Here is a 19,843-nt window from a genome sequence, read left to right as displayed (position 1 = left end):
TCCACAGTGGAGCAGCAGCATTGCTGAAGGGCTGCTTGTCACATCTTGCTCTGGCTCAGTCCTCTCCTTAGATATGTGAAGCAGTTGACGTGAACTTACGGCCCTTGGAGGCGTGAAGATTTCCTTCAGTTACTTATGGAATCAGGGAGGAGGATGGCTGTGAGTGAGCTTTTGGAAATGCAGTGTTCCTGAGCAGAAGCCTGCTGGGGGAGCAGGCTCCAGGCACTTTCCAGCCTGTGATCCTTTGCACTTTCTACAGAGAGTCATTCCTTTACTCTTGGTTTAATGAGGATGCAGAGGTTACCCTTCTTTAAAGGGTATTTTAATATTATCTTTTTTATTTATTTTGTATCTTATGTTTTGTATTCATATCTTAAGGGTAAGAATATTTTCTTATGTAAGATATACAGAAGAAATTCTTCCCTGTGAGGGTGCTGAGGTGCTGGCACAGGGAAGAAGAGAAGCTGTGGCTGCCCCATCCCTGGAAGTGTCCAAGGCCAGGTTGGATGGGGCCTGGAGCAACCTGGGATAGTGGGAAGTGTCCCTGTCCATGGCAGGGACTGAAACTGGGTGAGCTTTAAGGTCCCTTTCAACCCAAACTGTTCTATGATTTTATGATACGTACAACATAAAAAACCAGGGCGCTGTTTTTTTCTGTATTGAATTTTGTGTATCTCTGTGTATGGAGATAGATATATATATATATATATGCAAATATTCATTTGCTGCCCTTTTTACTATATAAAGATTTCTCAGGTCTCCAGGTATTGTCAAGCAGTTACACTGAGAGACTCCCCACCCCTCCCACCACCAAATAGTGATTACTCTTGTGGGTAGAGGAGCGTCAGTTTCTTGAGAGTCTTTGCAATTCCCCAAGCCTGAAGGCAAATGAATAGAAATTTAGTGGACCACCTAGTTCTTGACTCAGAATTCTCCAAAGAGGAGTCTGACCTAATTTATATTGTATTGGATCAAATAATCCTATCATGCATGTGTGCCTTGCTGTTTTGTTTTCTTTTAGCAGGCATATTGCTGTCTTGCAAAGACTTCAGATTTAAATGTTAGGCAATATCCCTGTGGTTTTAGGAGGTGCTTTTCCTCAGTGAGTATTTACTGGAAAATTACATTTAGAGGACACTTGTGAAGAGGAAGACAATCAAGACAGAATACTAAGGCTGCTAGAGTTATTCATACCTGAATGTGATGGGCTGTTGTTTAGTACTGAGGATAATCAAGAGTCCTCTTATACAAAGTCTCCTTATTATTGCTAAAGATGGAGCTGGAATCTCCCCAAAATGCTTTTTGTAGCAAAATGCAGTATGAATATCTCTGTTGTCACTGTGACAGGGATTCTGGTGGGGTTTGATGTGGGTGATTGTAGAGTTGCTGAGGATGTTTGTTGGGGACAGCATGTTTTGAAGCTCATTGGGAGCTGATCAGCATCTGGGCACTGCAGCTGTGGCCTCTTAAAGCAATTCCAGGTGTGCAAAACCCTTTTCTGGTGTTACTCTGTAGATAGTAGCACCCATCAGTCTGTTGGTCCCAAGATACACTCCAGAGCTTATCAATCTATCTGTCTGTGTTTGTGAAAAGAACTTTCTGACCTGCACAGGTTTATTCTTGGGAAGCATAGGAAAGTTTTGGGTCTGCAGAATTTCAAGATCATACCACAGTTCTTTGCTCTTGAATTTCTTGGAGAACTTGGATTACTGGGAATCCGGTTGATGCAATACACATTTCATAGTTTCCTTTTACATAACTGTCTTCTGCCCTACTGACAGATCAGTTACTTAGCAGGCTTCAATATTGGTTGTTTCTTAACCGAAAGGATTATATTTTTTTTTTTTTTCAGTAATTGAAGTAACTGAGGGAAGATTTGTGGGTGGTCTTTTTTTACACCATAAAAAAAAGCTTCATTTCTGTTCCTGGTTACTTGAGATGCAGCTCAACAGACTGTGCTAAAACAGCGAAGAAGAAGAGCAGTTCAACTTGTTTAACCTTCCCTGGATTTATTCAGGTGCCTCCAGTATTTCCTCAGATCACGCTGGGATGAAGAGATCTGAGCAGGCAGGGCTCGGTGCTCGTGCAGGAGCAGACAGTGTTAGTGATGTGATAGCCCTTCCAGGACCTGTCAGTCTATGCCTGACACTGGCCAGAACACTTCAACTGGCATGTGCTTTTTGCCAGATTAAAGTGGATTAGGTCACTTGAATTCACCCCTCATTGAGTTCATACCTTTCCTTTAATTCTCTCTCGTAGTATCTGTCAGGATTGATGGGGAGAAAGTAAAGCTTTTTCTGTATTTAGGATATTTTTAATAAACAAGTAGCATGAAGACTTTGCTTTAAGTTTTTCCATTTCCTTGTGTAACCTTTGCAAACCAAGTATTTCTTAACCACTCATATTTGGCTTGTGGCTGTGGTGGGGTAGGAGACTCTGCTTCCTTGATCTTGAGGTTAGTGAGGATGTGCCACACTGATAACTTGGTGCTGTAGAGGATTCCAGGCTTAGGAATTTCCAAGTAGATGCTTAGTTAAGCCAAGCATAAAGGTAATTAGGAAAAAAAGCAAAATACTTCTAAACTGTAGTGCAGCACAGCTGATACTCAGGAAATTGTACTGCTCTTCAGTTCACCCAACAGTCAGTGCAGCAAGTATTTTATTAGTATTTCAATTTTCCCTTTCATCCATTTATGTAAAAAAAACCACAGTTAATTTAGTTTTATTGTTACTGCCTCTTGTGTCAGTTTTCTTCAAGCTCCAGGGCCTATTAGCAAATTCAGACCTTTTAATGGCAAGATTAGATGACCTGTTAGGTGCTCATGTCTTAACTTTTAGCAGCTGTTCCACAAATATCAAGGGTCTTCCCAGCAGGTGGATTTTCCCTGCTTTTTAAACATAATGGAGGTTTTCCCATGCTAGGGGTTTTATTTCTGTGAATGTGCATACATTTGAAAATGTGTTTATTGTGCCACAGTAACACTGAGAGTGTCACTTGGAAATGTTGTGGCCCCTGTTTGTGGTTTTAAAACACCTGGTAGTTGTTTGCAATAAAGACTCCCCTTTTAATTGCGCTATAATTAATACAAAACAAATCAACAGGAAATGCTACTTCACACAGCATGCTGGCAGTTAGCTCAAGTTTAAAAACAGTAAAAAAAAAAATCAGTGAGTTTAATAAAGATTATTTTATGAATGGGGTTTTTCTTTGTGGCTGCTGAAGTAATCAATCTCACATTATGGCTTCAGGACAGTTTTCCACCCACCATCCCTGTGTGATAGTTTTTATATATTCTGACCCATTTTTCTTCTTTCTGAAAACAAGAGAAATAAAATGTTCGAGAAGTCCTAAAGAGGATAACAAATTGAATTGACCACTTACTGTTCCTGGCACTCAAATTTTATGGTCCTTACCTCCCTAGAGATGGAGTGAGCTATTCACCAGCACTGCGTGAGAGTTGCAGCTCATGAAATTTGGTAAAGTTCCTCCACATCAGAAGCACTACACTGATTTACATCACATGAGAGCTTGTCCCCTGTTGCTATGTTACATTTGTAGCAAATGCTAATTGAATTTTGTGCATACAGATCCTCAGAGAAAAGTGAAGAATTGTTACTGAGTGAATCCCACAGTGCCAGGCTTCAGTTTCTGGATTTCAGTGCAGGATGCTCCCGGAGAGAACATGAAATCTTCTTTATGCTGTCAAACAACACCAGAAAAATAACTCTGCCGCAGCCTCAAAACAGGTCTGAGACTTCAACACTGCTGAGTTTGGGCTTGAAAAAGAGCAGCAAGTGATTTTCATAAGGGAGCTCTGGTTGCAGCTCTTTATTTTCTTCTTGGCAGGACTGTTGGTCCAGCAAAGTACCTGTATGTGGCTGTCCTTTTGAATGTAGAGTTTCTTATGTTTCATTCTTGCATAATTTGTTCTGTTGGGCTCTTGGACGAGGTGAAGAGATGGCAGAAGGAGGACTCTCCAAGGGATGGTACTGTGCCTCACTAATCCTTGTAGAAGCAGCTGAGTTTGTTAACTTGGACACGATGCCCAGTCCTGACAACTGAAATTTAGGTGAGAAGGATCCTGTTCTCAGTCGCTGAACTCGAGCTGCTTTTTTTCCAGGGAGCAGAAATCCAGGGGAGCAGATCATGCGCATCAAGCTTCGAAATATTGCTCAGGCTGTGTAGAGAACTCTGTTCTTTATTGCAAAGATCATCTCTAGTTCAAAGAACAGACTGCAAGTGACCCGTACACATTGTGGGTGGCTGATTCTGCTAATCAGTGTTTGTAGATGGAGCTTTTTGGTGGAGATGGAAAGAAGGACAGTACAGAGAAGGGAAATATTTGTACAGGTAGGGTCATTTGTCTGATGTGTAGAATGTTGATTTCCTTCTTTATGGCTGAAAGTGTGTACATAACTTGCGATGTGGTCAATGAGTAAAGCAGGTGTAATATCAATTTTAGTGTCTGTTTTGGACTACCTGTAAGACTTTTTCTCATTTTGTTGGGCTAGGATGACCTTTGGCTGCTTCACAGTGATTAATCACTTATTAATTTATTAAGGAGATGTATTCTTAGGCTGAATGACAGTGAATGGCTCTTATTTTCATAGGTGCACATACATTTTCATGAGAAAGACTGGCACTGGATTTTTCCAAGACAATCTGAGGTTTGGTTTGTTATGAGAAACAGGCATCAAGAAACCACCAGGAATTGTGCTGATTTAGTGTATGTCTGGTTTCTTCTCCAAAAAACCATTCTGGAGATCAGTGTAGTTCACTGTTGTGTATTCAAACAATGCTGGAAGAAACCAAGAGAACTGAAACAAGGATGTCTGGAGGATTCCTTCCCACTTTGGACGTGAATGTTGCAGGAGTTAGGTGAAAAGAGCAACTTAAAATTAAACTACAGTCAGCAGGGAACAGAAGCTGATAGCTCTGTAGTTTTAACATTAATACAGCATGAAGAAGTTCAGCCTAGAGTTCCAGGAGATGGTTGTACAGGTTTGGTCACTGCTGGCACACTTCTGTTGGACTGCATCTTTATTCCAGTATCACTGCATGAGATAAGATGCAGACATGACAACATAGTGTGTATTAATCTTGCTGAGTCCTGATGGTTCCAGCAATCGCTTCCTGTAAGAAGTTGGCCACACTGGGCACATTAGGGAGAGCACAGTGCTAAATAGAATGAATTGTGTATTCAGATGTACTTTAGGTTGTACATGACTTGCAAAAAGTGGAGAAAATCTTGTCTGCCTGTCTTGAAAGTAAAGGGGATAATGTCTGGAGGAACAGTTCCAATGCTTGACAATTAATAATAGCACTTTGAAAAGAAGCTTTTAGCAGAAGGCAGGCACATAGGTTACTGAGTAGTACAGAGAACAATGTAATTTTTGTGCTAATATGTTGAGATCAAATAACTCATTAATAGAATAATTTATAAGAGCGATGCAAGTAGGAGAGTAAAGTTCTTCTAAATATTAATCTACTGCATATATTATTTATTGTTGTAATAAAAGGTTGAGGAGTAGACAAGGGAGACTGAAATGCCTTGCAATTTCTAGTAGAGTTCACAAAGTGCTTTTTTAGAGGAAATTTCCTTTAAATGAAAAATGCTGGCCTAACGTTTTAGTGAGGTAGTGGTAATAACTTGTAAAGTTTCTTAAAGCATCTCTGTGCAGTAACGTGAGAGGGAAACTTCTGAACCAAGGTTCTCTTCTGCAGACTGAACAATCCCCGCTCTCTCAGCCTTTCCTCACAGTAGAGCTGCTCCATCCCTCTGATCACCCTGGTGCCTCCTCTGGACTTGCTCCTACAGCACCATGTCCTTCCTTTGCTGTGCATCACACTTGGGAAGACAAATCTTAATTCTTGGCACCTATAAAAGAGCCTTGTGACCCTCACACCTCAAACCTCACCTGCCAAAGGTTGTCTTTTTAAAGTAGCCTGTTACATTTCGTGGTTATAGCCTTAGGAGCTGTGTTACAGTGTACCCAGAATTTCAGAAATACAACGGGGAAAGCAGCTCAGGGAAGAATCAGGGTGCAGAAAAGAAACAGCTGCTATTACAGGTACAATGTGTTACTACTCACAGCCTCCCTTTTCTCCAGTGAATAATTTTATATTTAACAGCAACTTGTGAAACAGTCTAATGATGTGTTAATAAACTGGAGTGGGATACATTTTGGTTGTTGGTTTTTTCAAAGGTTTTTTTATCTGCTGGCCCACTTCTTCAGGAGTGTGAGTAGATGATTAGATTATGTATTCTATTTCTGAACACTCTTTTTGTAGTACGAAGCCCCGCATGCTTCTGTCATTCAAAAACCTGACATGACTGAATCCCCTCCTGTGATAATTCTGATTGATTACTGGGGCTTTTAAGGCACTAATACCACCTGTAGAAGCATTCTTAGTATGTGACAGAAATGTATCTTGCTTATTTTGAGGAAGTGGAGTTCACACGTAATCACAAAGATTTGTAAAACAGCTCCTTGTAAATTTTTGCAGTGATTGTAAGCCAGACAGTGTGTGTAATGGAGAACTCAGCCTCCTTTATATTTTGTGAAAGCTTTTTCATGTGTTTCTTGTTCTTGTGTGACATTCTGGCACCTGTTGGTGTTTGAAAGATTACTGCCACACTTCAGTGCATAGTTTTGGGTAGAAAACAGCTTTACTGATGTTTTTCCTGGAGTTAGTCAGAGATGCTGTTCCTGCCATTAGGTAATCTTCATATATTATTGTTGTAGGAATGTGTTGTGCTTAACATAAATAAAATGTTGCTTTCCCTTGATTTTATTCTGTGGTAAAACAGACATTATTGTGCTCTGGTTTAGTGCTTTGCTTTTGCTGTTGTGTAGCTGTAAATCTCCCAGGGATTCTGTCCCCCAGGGATCCACTTTTCCTCGTGCCCAAGTGAGCAGTAAAAAAGCTTTTGCCCTGCACAGAAGCCTGTAAGTTCTGCACGTGCTTCCAACTTCAGTGTCTTCATCTCTATTGGACATAGGTAGAAAAATGTAGCACTACTTTCTGAAATAGCCATCAGAGCTTCCTAATGAGACACTTGGATTTTTTTCCTCCTTTGACAGAATTAAACGTTACCTATTAACCATAATGCTTAAATTGATGAAGTGTAAAACTAGTGAAATGGGTTACAGGGAAAGGAAGTGAAAATATTATGAACCATATGCCCTAATTTATGTCTTCTTAGAAAATTCATCTAATGAAATTAAGTATTTGGAATAATTCAGCTTACGATATTCAACAAGAAGTACAGCAGTAATGGTAGGATGATCTTGCTTTTAATACAGTAAGGAAGATACAACTCCTTTCTGGGGAGGAACATCAAATCCTATTGTCTTGAGATCCATGTGCATCCTCAAGACAAGGTTTTCTTTTCCTGTGGACCTACACCATTTGGTTTAATTTAGAAGCTGTGACAGCAGCTTCTGCTGTGTTCTTTGTGACCTTAAATAGAGGCAGATGAGATGCCAGCTCTTTGTGTGAGTTCTTAATCCCAGTTTTCTAGTCCCTCTCCTTTCCTCGTGGCTCTTTATCTGGATGCAGCTCCTTCCTCACAGATGATTGCCTCCATCCACTCTTAAGCTCCCCCCCCCCCACCCCCCGCCCCTGGAAGCTGATTTTACATCTTGACTCCCAGGCTGAACCTCCCAAGTCCTCCATTATTAAACAGCAATCACAAATTCTTCTCTTCTGCTTCTTGTGATACAAGACTTCACGTCAGAGTCGATCCCTTTTTTCTCTGCTCTGACTCTTGTACTTTATGCATTCAAACTCAGCAGCTTGCTGGGTGCCCTGATGGAAAGATGAACCTCTTGCTGTCACTTCCACTGTTCTGTGTAATTTCAGTTCAAAGCAGTAATTAAAGAAACAGTCCATTTTCTGGGAAAATACTTTTAGAAATGTGAATGCATTCTAGTTCCTTCTGGAGGCTGCAGGAGGGGTGATAGTGCAGTGGGATTTTGGTATGAAGGAGTAGTCCTGGACAAATGTAAAATCTCTTTTATTGTAAGTAGTATTGGGCTTGGGATTTTTGGTTTATGGCTTTTTTTTTTGGTCTGAGGTAACTGGAAGAGTGGATTTTGTTCAGATTATGTACTCACTGAGGTACTCTGGGACTGGTGGGTTTAGTCAATAGAAAATGTGTTATATCTGATGACTCCTGTGAGACAGAGCATGAGAGTCATTGATACCAAGAGTCCTCTTGACTTCTGTTGATGGAGAAGAATTTAAACTACACTGGTGTTTGGCTTCTTATCTTTCTCAGGATAATCATGGTGTTTTTAATGGCTGTACATGGCTGAAGCATTTTGCTTAGGTAAATAAATTTGGGATGGGTTTTGGAATTTAGGGGGAGGAAGATACGTAAATACAACCAATATTACTCTTCTTGGGCCCTTACGAGAGAATTCAAGGCATGCAAATGCTAAGTGAGGGAGTGGAAATGTCATCCTTCAAAGACACATGAAATGCAAGGACTGTGATGAAAGTGTTGTGCACTTTGAGGTGTCTGAGTTACAAAGCTTGTAGTTCATGGAATTATATCTATGAATCTTTTAACATACTCAGGTTGTTCTTTATTTCTTACGGAGCGTTGCAGAATTTGTTTCCCTGGAGGGGACTGAAGTAAGGCTGGAAAAATCCTACCTGATCTTCAATAATCTTTCACACGCAATACTGGTAATACTCCAGAATTGCACTATCACTGGATAATTTACACTTAAATCCTTTCACCTCTGTGCTCCCACCTTCAAAAAAAAAAATCCTTTAGCGTTATAGGGAGCCAGAGATTGCACACTTGAAATACCTTGGCCTTGTTGCCAGTTCAGTCTCACCTGCTTAGACTGATTTATTGTGGGTTTGTTTATTTTCTTTTTCAGAGGGCAAGACTGAAAAATGCATTTATCCCATTATAGTTAACAGATTCAGGAAGTAATTTGCAGATCAGGAAACAATGGATCTCATACAATAAAAGCACTGCCTAGGTAATTCATAAGGAAGATAAACTTGTATTGTTAAGCTTGCACATTTTACTCTTATTTGTAGGCCATGTATTGCTCTCCTGTGCTTTCCACCATTAAGCAGTAATGTTACTGCATTAGTAAAAAAGCCCTGCTGCTGTGACTGCCTCTCAGAGCCACACACAAAATCAGATAATGCATTTCACTGAATTATGAAGAACGGTGTTATTTGTTTATAACCGCGCACTTAGTTATTGCTCTCAGGGCTCCGTGTTGCAATTTAATCACTTCCCTGCATCTCCAGAGCTCTCACAGGCTGGCATGAGGCAGCGAAGGGACAAAGCAGGATGACTGGCAGCTAAGTGTTTCAATCAGTCAGGATACTGATTTATTTCTGCGAGGAGGAGTGTAAAGGAAATGAGAATGGCTGTTTTTTGTAAGTGATGCGCTGAATAGTCATCACTTAAACACTGGAGGTCACACATAAACACTGAACTCTTGAGAAAGGGAAAAGAACCCCACAGGAGTGTGTCTTGTTACCCTCACTGCACACGGGCTTTGGGAAGCGTGTGATGCTCAGCATGTCCCGAAAAGGCAGCACAAAGGATGAGTCTGGAATCCTTTCACTTACAGGGTTTTGCTCACAAAAGAAGAGATGTGAAGCATTAAAAGGCAGGGTGTTGGGAATTCTTTGTTGTCTGTCTAGTTACTGTAAACACCTGTGAAGTTTTAACTGTATTCAGGAGTCTGGCATTGCAGAATGTTTAAACTGGACCCAATGAATTGCAATGGGGCAGGTGGTGTAAATATCTGTGCAAATTGATCCCTTCTGGAGTTGAAAATGTATTTTAACTAGAGCAAAAATAGGAGTAAAAACATTGGTGGAATATTATATCTGTGCTTTAAAAATATTCATGGGTATGCCTGGGATAGGAACAGATACATTAAAGTTTTCATTGCCTACTTTGAGGCAATAGAAATCATGTAATTTTACACCCCTCTTGATGTGCTGGTTTTAATCTCAAAAAAATTAATCCTCTTTGGATAGTCAGAACAATAAATATTGTGTAACAAACCTGACAGCATTAGATGATGTTTATAAGAGAAAGAAAATTCAACTGAAGTTTTTTGCTAATGGTGTATCATTCCTTCTGTATTCCATCTGAACTCATATAAAATCCAGGGGAAGCCAGCAGATAGTTTTGAATGAAATTAGGTCTTTCTAAGATTTTAAACCTCCAGAGCCCCCTGAAAATCTGTGCTCAACAATCACTGCTTTTATAGCAGGGAAGATACCTTAGCTATCAGGAGACTGCTTTAGTGGGGTATTCCCTAGAAAGCCCCCTGTAGCCTAGCCTACATTTCATCTTCTTTTTCTAACCTAAATCCTGAGGTTGTCAAACACTTTCATAAAAAAAGTATGCACTAAAATTTGATGGAAATGCAGCTACATAGAGAAAGAACTACTTTAGGAGAAGCTTTTAGTGCTGACAGTAGAGAAACTTTTTACTGTCTCATGAAAAACTGAAACTCTGACTGCAGGGAGAGAGAAGGGGACTTGCCTCTTGGTCAGAGGAGAAATCTCTGTGTTTGCTGCTAAATGCACTCAGGGAAAGTGAAAGTATCTGCAGTATAAAATAATAAAATACAAAAGCAGCCCTTGCTATTTGCAAGATGGCAAAGGAGAAGCTCCACTTCTTGATTACACTGATTTCTGGATGTTTTATGCATCCAGATCAATTGATATTTCTTTTCATGGCACCCATTAAGACACAGATTTTGAGGCCTATTCTGTTTCTTTCACAGGGAAGGTGTATGATATGTTGATAGCTGTATGATCACGATAGTTTTGGAAGATAAAGGAGAAGAGAAAATGTGCTGTGGGCAGGAAACAGCTACTTCAGCATTTCTTTTCCCTCCTGTCTTTTTTTTCCTGAGCTAACAGTCCATTCAGCCTGAATACAGATCTATTCTTAATGTGTTCAACTGCATTATTTAGCCTACCACTGCAAGCCAAATTGTTATCCCTGGAGATGGAATTGCTAAATTGATTTAATGGAGCTTTGTTAATCTGGAATTTCATTTATATCTTCTCTTGCATCTGTGCATTGTCGCTTCTTTGTGTTTAGGAAGTGTGATTTTGGCCAAAAGGCACAAATATACGCTAAGAGCAGCTCTTTAGCTTCTGGCTACCTGCAAGAAGGCTGTCGAGGAGACTCTTGTCTTGTGAGAAGCACTTAAAACTTGCTATTAAGTCCTGTAGTGCCCCTGTTTGCAGCACATCGATCCTTTGGAAGTGAGGCCCTGAAGGAGCAGATCTCTGTTGTGCTCCGTGGCTGTGAGTAATTACTGAGAAACACAGAAAATACCTGAGTGGTTTATTCATAACCTGCTTAGAGGCTGCATTCCTGACTCCTGCATGGTTGGAATGCCACTTGCTGGAGCCACCAGTTGAAAACACAACCAACTGCTGGCTGAAAAGATCTGCAGTGGTGAAAAACACTGAGAGAGAGAGAGATATCAAATAGTCCCCTGGAAGGATATGGATAAGGATTACGTAGAAGAGAGAATTTGCAAGCCTGGAATGTGTTTTTCCCTACAGTATCTATTTCTATTTCCTGTCAAATGGCTTTCAATATTTAGGTTATTTCACATTTTGTTATAATCTCTTGGATGGAGATCAGATATAAGATTTACAGTCTGAAAACAGGTTGAAATGGTTCTTGATGGTGTCAGGAATATTTGCAAGGTTTTAGCAGCTGATATGGTGCAGATGAGTGCATAATACAGATAATAACATTTATTATCTGTATTGCTATCCCATTCCTCAGAGCTGTGGACGTGGATTGGAGCCCTCCTTGCCTTCATTTTCCCCCATGGTCCTAGGCACTGTAGCAAACAGGAAAAAAAAAATCCCAAATTATATTTTAGAATGCTTGATAGTAGAGACAACAGCAGTTTTCTGATGAGGAAATAGCAGAATGATGTGACTGGTTATGAGCTAGTCAGGGTTCAAATATCAACATCTTCTACCCCTTTCTCTCATTCGTTAAACCACACAACAAATGACATATTCGAGGTGAAATTTTAACAACAAATAATTGGCTTTGGAGGACTGTGTAGCTGTTCTTTAGGGGAGCACCTGGACCTCCCTCCTAAGATGCTTTTTTGGCACCTCTGTGTGGTGATGCAGATAGAAAAGGTCAGCAATGGGATGAGTACAAGGAATTAATGATTTAAGAATAATATGATAAAAAATTATAACCTCTCAGCTGTCCCACCTTCCTCAAGCAGTGCATCCAGTAATCCTTTCCAGATTGTTTTTTATGAGGCCTGATCTGATGCAAGAGCAAATAAACTTTGGCTGCTGAGCAAAGTAACACTCTCACCTGGGTTGAGAGGGATTTACATGAGCAGTAGGAGTTTCTGTAACACATTTTTGCAGGATCAGGATTCTGTTTGCGGGATTCGTTAGTGCATTTCTTAATGGAAAAAGAAAAAGTTCGTGTTACCTATGAAATGTTGAGCATTTAAAGCTTTCTGCTTGCTAACAGCTTTCTAGTTTCTCTTTGTTTCTCCATAAAGTCTGTTCTTTCCCAAATTATTCTGTCTCCTCAGAGCAATCTTCAGCTAAGAGTGAGGACAGATTGGCACCATGAGTGATTCAGTGTCTTGAAGCTGAGATTTGTGTTAGGGAAATGTGATGTGATGCAGGGACAAAAGGTGGTCTTGCCCATGTTTGTCTTTAATTAATGTATTTCTTTCCTGTTAGTTTCAAAGGATTTTTTTCTAGCCAGGAGTTAAATGGACCCATTCCATGTTTATATTTATGCAAATGACTGTTGTGTCACTCAGGTTGCAACATTAAAGAAAAAAAGCCAGATATTTTACATGCCTTTGAGTATTGAAGTGATTACAATTACCTACATAAAAGGAGTTGCTTTATTAATTAATTAACTTGGAGAAAAATGTCTAGTGACCCTCTGAAGGAGTATCAATAACTGAAACATTAATTATGTAAATAAGATCTGTCTTTACTGTTCATTATTCATAGTTCAACATGAAAATTGCCTTTTAAAATAATGCTTCATTCATATATTTCAATAAATGTCTAATCTGCCTAGCTTGTGACTTGGATCTGGATTTTGAGTCAAAGACTGTAGTGACATGGATACAGACCTTGGGGCACTTCATTTGAGCTACCAGCACCCAGTTTCTAATTGCTGGGCTGGCATTGTTTTGGGGACAGGCTCTCTGAGGCAGCAAATCCTCTTTGGAGATGAGTTCTTGCCGAATTTGTGTCTGGAGAGACAGAGTTATTACATTTCATAGGTGAGGAAGGAGAGGAAAGAAGCAGCAAAATACTTGCAGAGCTTTTGTGACTTCCCCATGGTTTCAGAAGGGAGGCTGCAGCAGAGCTGCAGAACCAGCCCAGCTCCAAGCCCTGTTGAGTTGTGGAATTGAGTTTTTCTCTGAGTCAGAGGCTGCAGTACCAAGGCAAACAAATACCATGAGGAAAACAGGGTTATACCACGTGTTTGGTTCCTGTGATCTTGTGCACTCAGTAAACTTGCTGGTCCTTTCTGCATTTGGAAGATGTGACTGAATGCCTCCTGGCAAGTGCTGCAGGTGATTCCATACAGGTTATGAGAATCCTTGCCTTGTAAAGAGCTCTGCCTTTTTATTTTCTAAAGTTTCACCGAGCGTGTTAGCAAATTCTGATGAAGGATTCCTGGAGGGTTGTATTTCTTTTCGTATCCCTAAAGACAACACACAAAGGTTTCCAGGGCTGCTTTTTGCTCAGGTGCCTGTGAGTGCACCTGTAAGAGGAGAGAGAGGAAGAGCTTTTTTTATTTCTCATAATCTCAAAGGCTGTGCTGCACGTAATCTTGAGTGTGCAGACAAAAAGTAGTAGCTGTGCAGTCCCAGAAAATCCTTTACTCTCCGCTCCCTGAAGAGCACCTGCTTTCGAGCATAAGACGTTCAGATTTCCTTTTATTTAAACACCTCAGAACTCGCTTTGCCCATAGCAGGAAGGGCTGATGAAGAAGTATGTGTGTCCCCCCCCTTTCCCTTGTAGCGTGATGAATTGTGGAAGTCCTGATTGAAAATTCTAATCACAGCCTTGCAGTCCTTCAGATCACAACCCCTGACAGTTGATTCACTCCTTTTCATGCCTGCTGCCTCTGACTGCTCCTGGTGCCTCGTCTGCATGAGTCTATCATTAGCACACAAAGCATGATGGATTGGCCGGGGCACCTCCGTCCTCAGAACCTGGGAAATGCTTCTCTTTCAGAATCAAAGAGCCTGTGTGTGACATCGTCATGAATGAGAGAAGAAAGTAATGCAGTATTGGAGGTGCCTGTTTGCTGCCACTGTTTAGAGGGAAAATGATGCATTATGGGGACTGTAAGTACCTGGCCTGTTCGTTTGGGGCTTGGCTCCTTGCTGGGAACGATGCAGAAAATCACGGATGTGGAGCAGGGCAGGAGCTGAGTCTGGCGTGTGCACAGCAGTTGTAATGCTTTTTGGAAATCAGAGCTGTAAGCACTTCCAAAATTCTGCTTAAAAGTTCAGCCTATTAATGAAATCATTTAACTTTCAGTGAGATCTGATGGCCAAAATGAGCACAAGCAGTGGCTTTTGGTACTGACTGTGGGCTCGGTTCACTTTGGTGGATTCTCTTCTATAGACCCTTTCAACAGGAAACTTTTGCAAATGTTTGCATCTTGCAAATGCTTTTATTCATCTGTGTGACTTGGCATTTAATGTTTCAGTGAACAAGACAGTTAAGTTTTGGCTCCAGTGAAAGATTGATAGGAACAATTTTCGAATGTGGTATCACAACAAAGTGAAAATATGTCATGTTCAAATACTGAGCTCTGATGCATCATGTGGTCTCGTAATAAATGAAATAGCACTACCAACCTGACAGATGTGCAAGAAAATGGTTTTAAATTTATGATGATTAATTTTCAAGATGAACTGCAATGAAAAAAATTGTTAGTAGATGCTTAAAGAAGGTAAGGGGAGCCAGCTTTCTGAAATGAGAACAGGCAGGTAATGATAAAGCTGCCTTCACTTTTATGTTTTGCTTTCTAAAATTTTAGCAATGGGAAAATTGGTATTCTGGCTGCTGCAGCTGGCGTTAACAGCTACTCATGCAAGTGTAACATCTTGTGGAAATTCCACTTCTTGGATTTGTGCTACTGCTTTCGTGCTGGTTGTGTTGGAAGTAGGAGTAACTCAAGGCAGAGCTGAAGGTTTTCTACCTGACAATCCTTTCAGTGCTATCAAAATAAAACAGCACTGAACTTAGTGGGAAAACAGAGGTAGCTTGATAGTACCTTGGAAAAAACCCAAGCTTTTCTGAAACTCAGCTTTTTCTTTCATTTTGAGGATTTGCCACTTGAACATTGACTTTGTTTTGCACTAGGACAGTTAAATGTAAAGGATACTGTTTGGTAAAATATAAAGTGATTTAGTTAAACATTGTTAGGTAATTTTGGGCTCAAAACAGCCCTTGACAGCCTTTAGTGAAATCAACTCCTGCCAAATGCAAGAAGGTGAAATGGTTCCCATCCCTAGCACTAAAGTCCATTATTTCAAGGAACTGTGTCCTAGTGAGGCCAAAACTGAGCTTTCCAGTTGGAAACGGAGACAAACAGCCTCAGAAAGGATGTGGGCCGTGCTTTTTTCAGAGCAGGAGTTCAGCAGGGGGAAAAAAATCCTAAGTGTCAGTGTCATGTTAGTTTGAAAGAAACAAAACGAGGAGATGTTTTGTTTGTCATTAGCACTATGAGCTTTTACATGGGAATGTTTTAGGTTGACAGCAAGTTATGTGGGAAACCCCAACAATTGTCTGCCAGCTGTTAATTTCCAGCACTCTGAGAATAGCTGCCCTGTAGCATCTCCTCAAATCTGACCTTCCTCATCTTCAGCAGTGCTCCCTCTTCTCTGTTAAACACACTCGGTGGTTCTAGAATTTTCCCTGCCATTCTGGGAGCAGTGGGTGTGTAACTCAAAGGCAGTATTTTATCTGTGGGTTGCAATTTAAGTTCACTTAATAGTTAACAGAAAAGGAAAATTCTAGGAGCCATTTTGGCTGTCCGAAGATAGATCTGAATGCATATGTCCATTTTTTTTCTGCAGAGATTCTTGTCAAAACAAGGTCTCTGCTGGTTCCTGTCAGGTCCCTGTCTTACTGTGCCCAGAGGAAAGGAAAAAACAAACTCTCTGAGGAGCTTAAGGATCCAAATATAAAATTAGTATAATAAGTATAAAAATGTCAAAAACAGATGAGATGTATCTGGAAATGTACAGTATATTGTGCTTGCTGCTTTTATTGCACTTCATAATGGCTTTCATACAAGTTGCTTTGGCCCTTAGTCTTTATTATCAGGAATTGTTTTTATCCATTAAGATCCCCAAAGAATAGCCAAGATCATGCTGAAATGTTTTTACCTCCAGCTAATGCCAATATCTATGACGGAGGGGGAAAAAAAATCTGCATTGTCAGAATCCTGGTACCTAAAATGTGTCAGATTATGTTCTGTGCATCACTTAACAGCTGGGTACCCTATACATTTGCTGCTGCTACCTATTTGCAAAGCATTATGCAGTCATCCTACATGGGGCCATTTTCCATTCCCCTTGAATGCTTTTTCCCTGCTCTGGAATTCCCAGTAATCCATTGACAATTCACTTTCACCAAAACTGGAACTTTTCCCCATCTTACTTTTTTTTAGAAACGAGAATACTCTGGGAGACTTTGATGATCAGCACTGATCAGCTGTACTGTGGCATTTACAACTGGTAGAATTCAGAGTTCACAAATAAATATTCACAATATTCACAATAAATATTCACAAATATCACAATAAATATTCACAAACACTGGTGTCTCACTTGGTGTGAGTGTGTTGTTCAGTGATTCTGATGTCTGTTAGCACCTGACATGAAGTGACCCGAGGAGTGTGTTCATTGGTTTCAATGACAATTGGATTGTCTCTCTTCTGCAGTTTCTGACAAGCTTAGCTCTCAAATAACCCGTGGTTGCTTGCCATCTGAGCTGATGAAGCTTCATAAGTTTTGGAGGTTAATTCAGGGAACATTTGAGTTGTATTTGCCATCAAAAAAGTTCCATATATGGTGGCCTGAGTTTTATTTAAAAGGGTATAAAGCTTCATTATTGCTTAAGGATTTATATTGTCTGTAGCAATGCAGAAGATCTAATGGTCTAAAGGCATGAGCAAAGGAGTTTTATTTTTAAAAATAATACACTTCTTAGTTCCACACTTTGTGTTAACCTAGGTTTTCTGATTTGTTTAATTCAGTGAATTTCATCTTTCATTTCATTACATCACAAAAGATCTCATGAAATGTCTATAAAGGCATATCCAAATTGCTCTCTATTACCACAGAGAGCTGCTGTCCTGGCCCTTGTAGCTGTACCCAAATGCACTTTAATCCAGGCAGCAGGAGTGGTGCTCATGTGCCAACTGTGACAGCTCTGCCTCCAAGGACACTGTCCAAGCCTGCCCAGCACTGTCAGGGCTCACTTTTCACAGCCTGGTCCTGGCTAGTTTGGGCTCTGATTATTGATCACACACCAGAATTCCCATTTCCTAGGTTTAGGCGTAAATTTCCCTAAATAGACAGTGAGGATTGTTTTTTGAAATTTTTACATTTCGTCGTGTCCTTTGCTGTGTGAAAAAAGCCTTCTTGTTTACGAAATATTTACAGTCACTGTAATGCAAGTATGTAACTTCTTAATAGAAAATACTCATAAAACTAGGTTGGTACTTGAGATTACTACTCTGAATCCTGGCAAGAGGTACCTAAATTACATCCAGCACAGTGACTAACATTTTGACATTTACAGATAAGCCTTTGACTTTACAGTTTGTCAGATGTGACCTATGTATCCTGGGCTGTAAATACCTGGAATCTGGAGTCTGAAGCTGGAGTCTATCTCTGCATGCAAATTTTTGCTTTTAAATTTCACTGTAAATAATTTTCATACCTTAAGATAGTTCCCCATCTGAGATGTGAGTTACCACTATTGATACAGTTACTAGATAATATTGGAATTATTAGTTATTAGAGTATTAGAACTAATTTGAATTAAAGATTGTTTATGAGTTTTGGGCCTTATGTAAAATATTCCGATACGTACTTTGGCAAGATAAACTAAACTGTTAGTGGACATTTTAGTTTGCCTCTGAAATTTGAGAAATATTTTTCTCCTAAATACTGAGTGTAGAGTATTTCATGAGGTTTTGCCTGAACTTTTCAGTTTGTTGATGGAGCTGCTCAAACACACCCAATAATAAAATAAAGAGTGCCAAGAAAGCTAAATTTCTGTCCTGCCACTCTTTGCTGGGAGTGACCAAATCACTTTTGCAACAGAAAATCCAATATTCTGGTTTTCTTTTTATCTGGCAAATGAAGGCAGACTGATCAACAGGCTCATTGTCAGATGACACGTGAAGTCAGGATTTGTACTTCCCCAAGAAAATACGGGTTTCTGTATAGCCCATTTTAAGTCCAGTGCCATACTTTATTAGGTATTAAGAATGTGATCTGTAATAAAATTGAGAAGAATGTATTGGCATGTTCATGTTTTAAGCAGTAATGGCTGTGGCTTGTCTGAAACGGTCTAGGCTTCATTTTAACATCCAGTGACAAAGTGGAAAGGCTGTACAAACCTATGGTACTTTAATTAATGGGGGCAATACTAAGCTTTGAAAGTCCTCTGGAGCTTTTGTCTCTGTTGGAACATTGTGCTGTGAATCTTCCCTAATAGTTAAAGCAAATGAAGTAAAATAGCCTTTGGGCTATTTTGTTACACTGTGTTGTTGGGGAAAAAAATTAATCCTGTGCCATTTTGCATTTGCTGTCTGTGAATCAAACTGTGAAAGCTAATTTAAAAACTTTCACACTCGGCTTGAATGAGGACTGTCAGTGCTTGGAGAATGTCAAATTGAATGCAATTAGCTGGAGTTGGGCTAGCCTAGATATACCCATCAGCCTTAAAGTGCTCAGCCTTAATGACTGCTCTGATAAACTAACACAGAAGTTACAGGAAGGGATTTAAAGGCATTAAAGTCCTGCTGAAAACTTGCCCTGTGTAGAAGAGATCTTTGAAACCAAAATAGTTTGTACACCAAGGGGCAGGGAGGTAGTGAGACCCTGTGGAAAATTAAACACAGCACAGAGGTGCATCCAGGAAAGGGAAACAAAACCACTGGTGAACCTGCTCAGAAATTGTAAATACATCAAGTACTTAAGTATTTGTTAATTTTTAAGCAATGAGTTACCATTTATGGTCTCTGAAGTAGTTGGGTGTCAAAGGCTTTTGTAGAAGAGGCAGCTGGTACAGCTGTGGTGGAGTGAAATCTTGGAATGTTTTAGGGAATGGTGGCACTACTGGTGTTCTAGTTTGGAGAAATAATGGGGCTTTGAAGTTAATCTCTTAATTGTATCTGTTGATCAAATGCTGCATCGACCCATAATGGGGACTTGAGGTCCAAACTTCATTGATAAAGTGAAGCTTCATGCTTGGTTCTGTGTGTTCAGAGTAACTTTCAGACTGGATGTGAGCAGATCTCTCAGACTGCAGGTGCTCAAGAGACAGGGATTTTAGGAAAGAGACTGGAGGAGAAATAGGAGGTGAACAGCTGAAGTTGTGAGAAGAGTTATCTGTTGTATCAGCTGCTAGTCTAAAATATGATGACTCTTCCCTTGGAAGGTGGGATGTTTGCCAGTCAGTGGACTGTGGCTTTTGGGATATTATTTTTCTCTGAGAACATGTCAGAAAATGTGTTTGGAGCTCAGTCAGAACCCTTTTTTTTTTTCTCTCC

At 40.1% G+C, this 19,843-nt stretch overlaps 1 protein-coding gene across 9 annotated transcripts in view; it reads left to right on the top strand.

The window, feature by feature from the left end:
• Positions 1–19,843, top strand: part of DAB1 (DAB adaptor protein 1) — a 415,295-nt gene that overhangs the window by 276,389 nt on the left and 119,063 nt on the right. For 3 of the 9 annotated variants that reach the window (XM_048312664.1, XM_048312662.1, XM_048312663.1), the window contains one exon: positions 14,275–14,387. The exons of the other annotated variants lie outside the window; for them this stretch is intronic. The gene's annotated coding sequence lies outside the window, so the exon portion shown is untranslated. The remainder of the gene's footprint in view (positions 1–14,274; positions 14,388–19,843) is intronic. 9 annotated transcript variants of the gene reach the window in all.

The sequence above is a fragment of the Corvus hawaiiensis genome, chromosome 9 (genome assembly GCF_020740725.1).
Source record: "Corvus hawaiiensis isolate bCorHaw1 chromosome 9, bCorHaw1.pri.cur, whole genome shotgun sequence".
NCBI lineage: Eukaryota > Metazoa > Chordata > Aves > Passeriformes > Corvidae > Corvus > Corvus hawaiiensis.
This window is presented reverse-complemented; position numbering and strand designations above follow the sequence as displayed.